Genomic DNA, 12,057 nt, shown 5'->3' on the forward strand with positions numbered 1-12,057 from the left:
AAAAATACCAGTTGCCTGCCAAGGAAAACAATAGGTCTTTCCACTGTTGAGCCACGTCCAGACAGTCTGGGCTGGTGTCCAGCCCCGCATTGGCGCTCAGCTCGGCCTCCCCTCGCTGGAGCTTTAATGGGAGGGAAAGGAGAAGCAGCAGAGAGTAATGAAACACAGGAATGTCTGTGACATTCTTCTAAAAAGGAAAAATGTGGAGTTTCCAGTCAAACCAAAAGACTTATTGGGTTCGCTGGGAGGCTAAGTCCAGCTCCTTAGGACAAACTGCTAGATAAGGAAAACAATTTAGTCCCAAGTAATATTCACTTCAGAATGGCACAGGCTCTGCCAGAATCTGTTTTGACTGGACTGCACTCATTGATTTTCTTCCCAGCTCTTCAGCAAACGTGGTCCTGTTGGTCCCCTCCATAGAGCTGGATGGTGGTCACTGGCACAGGACCCCCCCCCCCAAAAACAGCCTCAGCTGGCCCAGACCCTTTGCCAGAAGCATCAGCTGGGCAAAGGTTGGGCTGGGCACCATGGACCAGCAGAAATGACTGAACAGCACCAGGTCCAGGTGCTGCCTGAGGGAGGGCAAGGGAATGAGCTGGTGTTGCACTGGGGGCCAGAAAGGTCTCTGCTGCTCAGGGCCTGCTGCTGCCTTTGACACAGGCTCCTCTGAGTGTCCTGTGTCTCTGCTTGCTACACAGTGGTGGAGCATCTCTCTGGCATCTGTACCAAACATCTGCCTGGTGTTTGCCCAGCACTTGCCTGCACTCCCAGACTTGGCACTGCCCAAAGTGTCCCACAGTCCCTGACCCAGCAAGCTGCTGCCTTGGCTGCCCAAAAACCACAGGAGCTTGGGAACAATGGCGATCCCAAATGATTGACTAATAATTAGGATTTTATGGCATGCTCACCAGGTTTGTGCAGGGCTCACCGTGCTGCCGTGTATTTTATTTGGGATCTCCCCGCTGTTAACTGCTCCAGTGCTCTTTTACACAGTGCTGTGCTGGAGTGGGGCACGCAGAGTGACCGAGTTCCGTGCCCCAGGGAGATTCCGTCTGCTCAGGAAGCAGAGGGCAACCCGTGAGCAGAAACCTGAAGTTTCTTGCAGGAGCAAAAGTTAATTACAGCAATGGCCAAACATCTCACGCACTTTCTCTTGCTGTGTGGAGCAGGGACAGGCAGCTCCTGATGGGTGAAAACATGTGAAGAGTCCAATATGATCAAATTTTGGACCTGGTTAGGAAGTGCAGCACAGTTGGTGCTAGGTATTTCAATTTTTTTGAAGATGTTTGACATTTTGCCCAGAGAACCTGTAGGTGATAGCATGTATTATGTGGATTAAAAATTGGCTTAATGACAGATTTCAAAGTCTGGTCAGTAATGGCAGTGTCACTCCCTGTGGTGTTCTCAAGGAACATTCTGACATGATTTAATGTGTGACTTAACAGTGATGATAAAACCCTTTGCTGGTAGTGCCTGCAGATGACATGGAAATTGGTGGTGTTGTCAGCAGCAAGGGCAGAGCTGTGATTCTCGTTGTTCAATGGTCACAAGCCAATGTGATGCATCACCACAGAGCTAAATGCAAGAAATGAGGTGGGGATCCCCAGCCTCTGTGGCCAGGATGCTCCCACAAAGCTCTGAGCCAGCAGCAGCTGTGGGGTGGTGTCAGCTGCCTGTTGACAACGTGGCTCTGGGGGTTTGGTGTGCACCTCCCCACCTCTCGCAGTTTGTCCCTCCCTGTCTTGGGCTCTGCCATGGACTTCTGCTGTTTTTAGATGAAGCTTCCCAACATGGGTCTGCATTTTGGATTTTATTCCTCTACAAATCTGGCTACTCCTGTGACTCCTTTGCCTGTTCAGAGTGGTGGAATTCATAGTCTTTCCCAAGCCTGGACTGTGTACGTGGGTGAAACACTTGCTGTTTGCGCTCTCTGTGTGTTCCCCCTGTGCCCCTCAGATGGAGAGGAGGGTCTGAAGCCAGATTCTATCCTCCATCTGAGCTGTGCCTTATTGCTTACAGCAGAGTGGAGGGGGGCTGGCTTCAGCTTTAGGGACAGGGAGGAAGATCCAAGCATGACAATATTCCCTCTGAGGGCAATTACTCTCAACAGGCAACAACCACAGCACGAATTCTGGCACCTTAGACCCTACTCTTCCTCCCTGGATTGCTTGGAGGGTTTGTCTGATGCAGAAAGTGAACTCCCTTGTTGGAAGCCAATGTAGCCTCAGCGATAGCTACAGGGATCTCATCAAGCAGGAATTTCTTGGCAGGGGATAGGACCTGTCTGCCATATGGTTTCCATGTTCGGAGCAGAAGGTGATCTGTGGAAGTGGAAGGAAAAAAAATTCTGAACTTCTGTGGTTGATTTTCACTAAAGACTAATTGTTGAGTGCAGCTCCACGGAGGGACTGGGGACAGGACTGAACCTCCGCCCTAATGGCTCCCATGGTGTTTCTCACAGGAACGCCTCAGGACCTCCTCTGCAGGGCATTCTTATCATCAGGAGGCTTTAGATTTGACAACTCTGATAGCTGTTTGAAGGGCTGAGACAATAAAAAATAAGACAATAAAATGTAAAACTCTCCAGAGTGTAAAATGTACAAATGATGGTCAAGTCCTGCCCGGCTTCAGCTTCCTGCTGCCCTCCTGGGCTGCAGTGGCTGCAGGAGATGCTGCTCCTTTGGCAACCATTCAAAGGGAGAGCCTTGGCTGGCCTTGGGAGCATGTTTACTTCGGGGCTGCATCTGTCTGAAAAACCTGTTTTCCCCCAGGGTAGGAAAGCTGGGTACAGCCTGTTGTGAAGAGATGCCTCGTAAGATGCCACCTTTGCCTTTCTGGCATCCTGTTCTCCAGCTTGAGGAGGTGGAACATGTGCTGTGACCACATTAGAGGGTTTTTGCACTCTCCCACTTTTCTCCTAAACCTGGTGTTAAGCCACTAGAGCATAGAATTGTAGAATCAACCGGGTTGGAAGGGACCTCTGAAATCATCAAGTCCAACCCTTGATCCACTACCACTGTGGTTACTAGACCATGGCACTAAGTGCATGTTCCTAGGGGCATAGTATCTGACTGTTTCACTGGATAGATGAACAAATCTGATCTGCCTCCTGTGACGGTTTGTCACAGAGAAATGCCCATTTACTTAAAATCTGAGCCAGGAATGAAGCTTATATTATGTCTTAGAAATGCTGGAAGCATGGGAATGGCTCAGCTAGAATGCCAGGAGTGCTCTGCAGTGGAGGAAGGGCTTTGTCCCTTGGAAGGGGACCAGAGTGTCTACTTGTGGAGGGCAGCGAGGGCTCCCCAGGGAGGGTACAGGCACTGGGGGGCTCTGGGGAACCCTAGTGTGGAGCTGAGGTTGGGATACAACCTGCTGTGCCTCCCAGGTACATGGCGGGAGAGTGAGGTGGGCCACATGTCGTGAATTTCAGGACTTGGGCCCAGCAAGATGATCTTCTGCCTGGTTAAAAATTTATCCTGCCCTGGGAGGGCCTGGATCACACCCTGCAGCTTCCAACTGGCAGCAACAAAGCAGGATAAATGGCTGAGCAGATGCAGAAGAAAAGTCTCTCTGTGCCTGACAGACAAAGACACTCACTACTCTTGAACAAATATTTAGGCCATTTCGGCTGCCAAAATCATCACAAGGACACATGTTTGCAGCAGAGATGTGATCCATGGTGTCCTCAGACCTACAGCCCTCGGAAGGCAGCTCAGAGCCTCGCCAGGGCACCAGCTGAGCTGTGTGCCCAGCAGGGACAGGACATGGACCCCTGGGAGGGAGTGATGGTGCTGGGAATGGGATGTCATGGATAGGATTTTATGTGTGAGCCTGGCACTGGCTGCCCTCGGTCTCCCAGTGGTCCGTTGTCTGCGCCCATGGGGGTGGTGAAGGTGCTGCTGCCACGGTGGTGTCACTGTCCCCCCTGTGCAGGGCTGTCCGTGCTGAGACAACGTCTGCAGCAGGAGCCAGTGATCACTCACACGGGGTGGCTGCTCGGTACCTCAAAAAGTGCTCTTGTACCTTGCCCCACGCCTGGTAAGGAGGCAGGGGGTGACTGTGTCATCTCTTCCCAGTGTCCCACAAGCTGGAGACAGCTCATCTGTCTCGTGCCCCTTCTATGAGTCACCACTCAGCTGGGAAGTTCTTGCTTGTTCTCACCAACAGAAGGTTGTGCCCTGGTGTGTTGCTGTCGTGCTCTGGGGTACCTGCCCCCAATATAGGGTGTGGTGACGCCAGAGCTGGGAGATGCCGAACCTTCTGCAAGAAGAGGAGACCTCCCCTGTCCTTCCTGTGGGCCGAGTGACAACCAAAGTGGCACCATGTGGTTGTCCTTAAATGTCTTGCTCCCGTTCCGATGGAAATGCTGCTAATCAGCAATGACTAAGGAGAGCCAAGTAAAGAGCAGTTGGTGTATTTGAATTCTTTCAACGTCTTTGCAGTGTTTCTGTAAAGGCACAGAGTGTTTTAAAACATGAAATGTAACATCAAAACAGTAAAAGTAGATCAGAATGTTCTGTCTTGCATTTCAAACAATACCCTGGAAATTTCCAAGTCTTTCCTGTTTGTCCCACTGCTCACTGGACTCCTCTGGTTGCCATCCTTCTGCTGTTTACGATGGCAAAGCTATTTGATTTTTCCTACTCACAGGCATTGATCTGGAGGCATTTAGCATATTTTGCTAAAATAGTCTCTCTCCAAATGTTTCCTAGTGTGCTCAGGCAAAGTGGAAACATTCCGGTTGCTTCCATGGGCTGGGCTGCCCTGTCCCTGTAGAGGCAGGAGCCCTCCCACCGTCCCCCCGTGTGGGGCAGGCAGAGCCTGCCTGGGGTCATCCCAAGAGGAGCACTGGGCTCCAGCCAGAGCTCAGCTCCAGTAGTTCCAGCCGGAGACCCTGAAGACCCAGAACCTCTCCTGACTCGAGGTCAGACGAAAGCAGAGTTCCCTCCTTCTGCTCTAGTTCTGGCAGGCAAATTCCATCACTGCACAAATATTTTGGCAATCAGCAATAATGGAAAAGGAAACGGAGAACCGTCCAGTCCGTCAGGAATTCTCTAAACTAGGACACGGCGAGGAGGGCAAGTGGTGGGGCTGGTTGGGGCCCTGGGCAGTGGCTCCCCTGTGGCCACTGGGCCTGGGTGTTCACAGCTTGGGCAGGGCAGTGGCGGGTGATTTGTGCCCACGGGCCGCACGGATGGAAGTGGTTTGTGCTCTAAGTGCTTACAGCAGTGTGGGGTGGTGTGTGTGTATTTTGGTATCTATAAACAAAGCAGCTCAGGAATGCCTTGATACCAAAGGTTGTTTTTGGCTTTGGATCAAATACTCAATGTCTAGTTTTTTGCTTTTTCTTTTCTTAAAAAAAGAAATAAAAAAAAAACCTAGTTCAGCTGCTGAAAGCGAGGAAAAGAAAAACTGTGAAGCTTCTCACTCGTGATTCTCTGAGTTAAAAGGGATAATTTCTAGGTCTTTGGAAGCAGCAAATCTGGCCACTCACAGGCAGGGGGAACTGCACTGCAAGTGGGGCTCCAGGAAAGGGGGCTGTGGGGGCTCCTCTGGCCAGAGACCCTGAGGCCAGGAGAGCTCGTCTCCCTGCGGGCACCCAGCCCAGCAACAGGAGAAGTGGGGATAGTTTCAGAGTGAAGGACAGTTTCAGAGCGAAGCCCCCAGACCCACGGGCTGAGGGCTGGCAGGGTCATTGCTGCCACCAGCTGAGCTGGTCTGGGGGCGCTGCACTGTAGGTGCTATTCGCCCAACCTGCCAGGTCCTGGGGAAAGGGGGGCTTCTCCCACTGCTGCCGGCACACCACGGGGCTGGCCGGAGTGGGGGGCCAGGGGTGCTGCTCCTGCCTTGGGCACCGCTGGGTTCCAGCCTGCGGCATCCCCGGTGGTGCTGGTACTGTCTCTTGACATGGATGTTGTGACACCAGACAATAATATCCACTTCCCTGATTTGAGGAGCTGGATTCTTGTGTTTCATGCTATTTTGGTATTCATTTCAGTTTTTATCATTTTAAGGTTCATGCGTTTCTAATTGTCATGAATACCATGCTAAAATTAATAGTTCTATGGTTGGTTTATTACATTTAGTAAAATTATGGGCATGTAATGTTTGCCAAGAAAAGACGCAGCAGAGACTTTAATCATGTAAAGATGATAATTTAGTTGTTACACTTGTTGAAATGATGGGATTAATTTTTTAAAAGTTTGCAAACTACAGGAGAAATGTAAAACAATAATTTAGTCAGACAAGCCAGCTAGTGAGTGGGTGATCCCCCCAGGCCAGGTAGGAATGCTGCCATCATGGCAGGGAAAGGGGCACCAGACAGTTTTATGGTTCTGGGAGTTGTTCTTATTCAAGCCAACCACTCAGAAATATTTTGATGAACTCGGAAAAGTTCAAAACTGCAATACTTTCTGTGTCTCACTCCTGCCCGCATGGTTTCTAGGGGTGAGCTCATGGGTTCTGCATGGAGAACAAAAAATGATTCACAAATCAAAATCTCTGCATGTCAAGGAAACACTTTGGGTACCAAAAGGAGGCAGCTGATGCTCCAACCCCAGCCCTTCACTGGTGCCTGTGGCCCACTGGGAGGTGTGCACTGGGGGTCACTATTTTCCCTGGCGTGTCAGGCAAGGCACAGGGACACTGTCGGTGCCACTGTGACAGCATGACACTTGACACCGCTGAGACACGCCCCTGAAATCCTGCTGTGGAACGCACCCCACAGCCTCTCCTTTGGTTTGACTTGCCTTGCCTGGAGCCTACGTGACCTTCTGGAGTGGGAGTGGGCACGGGGAGCCTCGTACAGGGTCCAGTGCTGGAGTTTAAAGCTTGATCTTGGAGGTTTTTCCAGCTTTAATGATTTCATGATTCTGACTGCACCCAGATTTACCTGTCCTACCCTGGGTACAGGTACTGCCATGCATGTGCTGTGGAAATCTGGCCACAACTCTAGCATCAATTTTGCAGAGTGTTTTCTGGCAGATTGTCAGGAAAGAAGAGAGAAATGTAAAATAAGTCTTGTTTACTATAGATGATGATGTGGCAAAGTAACTCAACAGCCAGTTCATGTAAGTTTATGACAATAATCACGACTATGTTTTATAAGTGTATAGCAATGTGAGTGGACTCAATTCTGGCTGAATTTAAATAATATGGCTTTGTGCAGCAAAGCCTAAATCAAATGGCTGTAATTTATGCTGAAATGTGCTACAGGATGCATTTAGTCACAAGTATGTGCTGATTGTAGCATTGTGCCTGATTTACGGCGTTTTACTTTTTCAGATGAAAATCCCTACCAAAAATAATATTTAGAGGCTCCTTTTATTTACCGAGCCCAGCAGTTTTCTGTGGCACTGTGGCAGAGGATCACTTATCTTCCTCCTCTAGTTCCCAGCAGCCGGCCTGGAGCCTAGGGCTGGACATGGCTCCCGGTCTGTGGGCTGGGAGGAACGATGGAGGTGCGGTGGGAGCAGCTCGGAGCCTGCATCACCGTCCGGTTTTGATGCAATATGTGTCCATCACATTTGGAGCCCAGCTAAGGTTAGTAAGAGTGAAGTGAGTTAAACCATTCCCTCTCTGTCTCCATCAGTGAGCCATGGTGGGTGTCAAAAGTCGGTCAGGGGGAGCGAGATGGACTTTACCCCTCACCCCTGCGGTTTGGTTGGCAACTGAGGGGAATGTGGACATGGAAGGCATATGGGTGTGTTTAGACTGCAGAGCTGAAGGATTCACGTCTGTGAGCTCTTTCCTGACACGCGAGCGGCTGAGATCCGATCGCCTCTGACGTTTGCCAATTTCCTGGGCAGCAGAACGGCCGGCGAGCCCGCGGGACCAACACGTGGCTCCTGCAGCTTTCAGGTCTCATTAAACTGGACCCTTCACGACTCCTGCCGTAGGGTCAGGGCTGGTCCTAGGAACGGTGCCATCGGCGTCACACTCCCGTCTCTGTCCCAGGCTGCTGCTTTGCGCAGCTCCTCCCGGCAGGATGCTCAAGGTCTCCGCAGCAGTGCCAGCCCTGTGGGTGCTGAGCCCTGTGGGTGCTGAGCCCTGTGGGCGCTCCGACAGCCAGCGCTGCTGGGGCTGAGCACAAGGTGCCTTGGTGTGCGCCCAGGCCTGTGCTGGCTCCCAGCAGAGCTGTGGGGACACGCAGAGATCCCAGTGTACAGAGGCAAACCAAAGAGGGCACCAGCTGGGCATCCCTGTGCAGGACCCTCACAGAGCTGGCGCTGGGTGAGCGCCCGGTGTATCCTGACATGGGGCCCAGGTCTCTCCACTGGTGAGGGGTCAAAGGCTAAACCATTAACAGTGACTGGTCTGTGTGTGACACTCTCCCCGTGTCTCATGTGGGGGGTACGGATGGTGGGTAAGGCTCAGATGGGCAGCTGCAGAGGGACGTTTCCTGATGCGGGCGAGTGTGACCCCGTGGCCCAAGCAGTGTTCCTTCAGCAGCCATCCTGCCTGGAGCATTTTAATTGGGTGTGACAATGTCCCCAGCACAATCAAGCTGAGAAGCTTCATCTATCATCACTACTGAAGGCAAATGGCAGCCCCTGAGCACCCTTTGCTTCGTTTTTTGGAAGTCACAGAACAGACTTCTGTCGTCAGGTGAGTGGGAAGATTTTGATGATTCTGACCTTGCAGAATTACCTCAAGAAAGTGTCGAATCTCTGGCTCTGCTAGAAAAATATGTAATTCAGAGACTAAAAGAAAGATTCATTTAAAGCATTTGAAGTCCCTAAATAAATAATTTCATCTTGTAATAGGTCCCAAGTCAACCTGGTAGTGTGCACATCCATTCGGAGAGTCAGGATCCACAGTACTCCATCCTGGGTTAAAATTAGTTGTGCTGAAAGTTTATCAGTGATTTATTCTACGGAGTGACTCCATTTGTAACTCTCCTTCCTGAACGTTTCAGCACCATTGTGTTTGATGATAAGAACTTGTTGTAGCAACCTCTGTCCCTAAACACTTGGAAACTCTTGTTTAAATAAACATGCAACTTGTGAGCAACATGCAGCTCCAATGTGTATCTTATTAAAAGCTGGCAGGAGCAGAGCCTCCCAGCTTTCTTGCCAATGTTTGGAATACAGTAGCATTTTTACTCCGTAGTAATAAATTTCTGTAGAATGAAGGACCATAATATTTGCTGTTTTGGGGGGAAACTGCTTAGATAGGCGGAGCGACGGAAAATATTCCTAATAGCTAGGACACAGAATGAAGCAGGTAAATATTTAGGTTGTTAACATTGTGTCTGCCTTTCACAGGGCTCTCACCCTTGAAGGAGGGAGGGAGACATTTCCCAGCTCTTCCAAGGAGAGGCCTCATGGCAAGTCATCCGAAGAGAATCAATTTGAAACTTGCTCAAAACCAGACTGAGAATTTTCTCTCTCCCATCCCCATCCACCCCTCGCCTTTCCCCAACTGCCCCTTCAGCTCATGCTGCCTTGCTCTGACCCGGCTCTCCTTGTAGAAAGAACTCTCCTGCTGTCTTTAAGTTAGTTTTTTCTAATTAATTCACTATTAATTAAGGGGTTCTGATGTTATGATGTGAAAATTAGCTGGCAAACCAGACTGCCATTATCCAGAATTTGCAGAATTAAACTCTGAATTCCAAAATAACTTCTTCATTAATAATTCTGATTTTCCAGACATTACACAGAAACATTGGTGATTAGCAGAAGTGTGATGTGTTCTCATTCATAGTATCCCTAATTAGCAGTAGTTTAGTTATTAACTCTGGGGCAAACAAGCAGGGACGGAACTGGGGGGTGTCAACACAGGAGCGTTTTGCTGCTGGTTTTAGGTCTCGTACCCTAGGGAAGCTTTGTCTGCCCAGACCCTGGGTTTGCTCCAGGAAAGTCCCTCTCCTTGTGCAGGGTCAGAGGACAAGCTGCTTACAAGGAGCTGGAGGAGATCGCCCATGGACCCCCATAGCTCCTTGGTGCAGCTGGGAAACACCGGACACGGCCGGTGCTGCTCCCTTGCTCCAGCCCAGCAATGGGGGCTGAGGCATTACCTGCTTCATTCCTAACTCAGCAAGAGTTCAAGTGGGCAGGAAGCTGGCCCTCTGCCTGGGAGAATTTGTCACAAGATTAAGGAATTAATGAGAAAATACAATATATTAAAGAATGAGAGATTTTGCTAACCTTTTACCTTGTCTTTGCCTTAATTGCCTTTAAAAATCACGGGATACAATGAATTGCCATTGATTTTTCTCAATACCTTTTATTTCTGCAGGAGCCCGATAAATGGCAGTGAGAGGTGATGGTTCAAAGGGACTTAGGAGATTGATGAGGTGGGCAGGATCAGAGAGATCACCCTGGGGACCCAGGATCCCTTGGTGATAGCACCATGTGTGCAGCAGAGTGTTGTGGCTCCTCTTCCCTGCCCAGGTGATCGGCTGAACCCTTTCCCATGGGGTCTGGCATGGAGCAGCCACGGTGCTTGGCTGGACCCAGTGCTGTGGGTTTGGCGCGAAGCAGCCGTGGCAGAACCTCGCTTGTGGCACTGCACGGTGCTGACAGCACACGGTGGAAGGTGGTGCTGGGCCAGGGATGCTGCTCGCCCTGCAGGTGCGTGTCTTCCTTTGGCTGGCGTGAGGAGCCAGGCATCCTTCCAGGGCAGGGACTTCTGTTTAAAGCACATTATCTCAGCTTTATTTTTTTATCCTAAATATGATATTTTGGGCAATGTAACTTCTCTTGGAGCCAGTGCAGGACAGAGCTGGAAGCTCTGCCACCTCTCATGGCCATGTGTGCCGTGCGCCTGCACAGCTGTGGCCCCGCAGGTAGGACAGGGACCTGCTCCAAGCACCGTGGCCATGCAGTGTCCCCTCTGTGGGACTTGGGTTTATCAATCCAGAAATGAACACTGCTGTTATGGCAATGCAGTTCTCATCCTGGAGGTTTCCATCCCTCATTGCAGAGGAGTCTTGTCAAAACTTCAAGCGGAGACATGGGATTTGTATCAGGAACGGAGACAGAAAAGCCCTTAGGTCTGATCTCCTGCTTACCAGAGGCCAGATGAGCATGAGGATCCCTCTGGCCTGAACTGTATGATCTCTTATTAGAAAACACCTGGCAGCCTGACTGGCATCGCTGGGAAGGGACAAGGGACGGGGGTAGGAAGGTTCTGAACTGAAGCTCTGTTCCCAGGGCTGGCCGTGCACAGGGGTAGCCCCAGGCAAAGAGTAACCTCAGAGTTTATGAACCTCTCAGACAGCAGCACGTACTCTGCCTGGAGCATGGCTTTCCAGGCAAGGAATAGCTCACATCTTCAGTTCCAGCCAGCAGGAACTTGAGGCTGTGCTCCTTCGTATGATGTGCCTGGACAGTGTCCAGGTGGGACCAAGCTCCCCATAGGCAGCAGCATCCTTGGAGTCCCCTTGCTTGCTGTGCAGTGCCTGTCCCCTTCTGAGTCAGAGCCTCAGCCTCCTGCCATCCCTTCACAGGGGCTGCTTGGGAAGCCTCAGCCATAATAGGATCATTTTCTTCAAGCTGTTTCAGGAGGCATCACCCAGGCAATCATATTTCTGTGCAGCATCTGTCAGGCTTCTGCACCTCAGCGAGCTTCAGGCAGGACCATTGATAGTTTCAATAATGCTTTATTCAGAGACAGGTTAGGATAACTTCCCTCCCTCTGTTCTGCAGATATGATGTAATTTGGACGTGTCTGTTGAAGTTTGAATGAAAAAATTGTCTTGTGTATATGATGAATATTCTAATTGAGAATAATATTCAATAAAGACCAAGACAGGTGCTTTCTCCTTCCTGGTATTCCTAATTGCTGATGTGTGACTGGAATTCGTATGTCCTCTTAAACATCTTTCCAGCGGTTTCTCAGATTTATTACTGTTTCATACTACTGAACATTTGCATAAAAAGATTTTAAATTAGCCTTTGCACTAGTATTTGATATAAGGTGGATCTTGCTGCCACATGCAAATTTCACATGCAAAGAAGGCACCAGTCAGGGGGTAACTTAAGTTTTACTCTGACTTTGGTAATGCCTGGGCTTCCTGCACCCGAATGGTTTGGAGCTGTCCTAATGTGG

Source organism: Neopelma chrysocephalum, unplaced genomic scaffold (genome assembly GCF_003984885.1).
Source record: "Neopelma chrysocephalum unplaced genomic scaffold, ASM398488v2 Primary Assembly neopelma1_77, whole genome shotgun sequence".
Classification (NCBI taxonomy): Eukaryota; Metazoa; Chordata; class Aves; order Passeriformes; family Pipridae; genus Neopelma; species Neopelma chrysocephalum.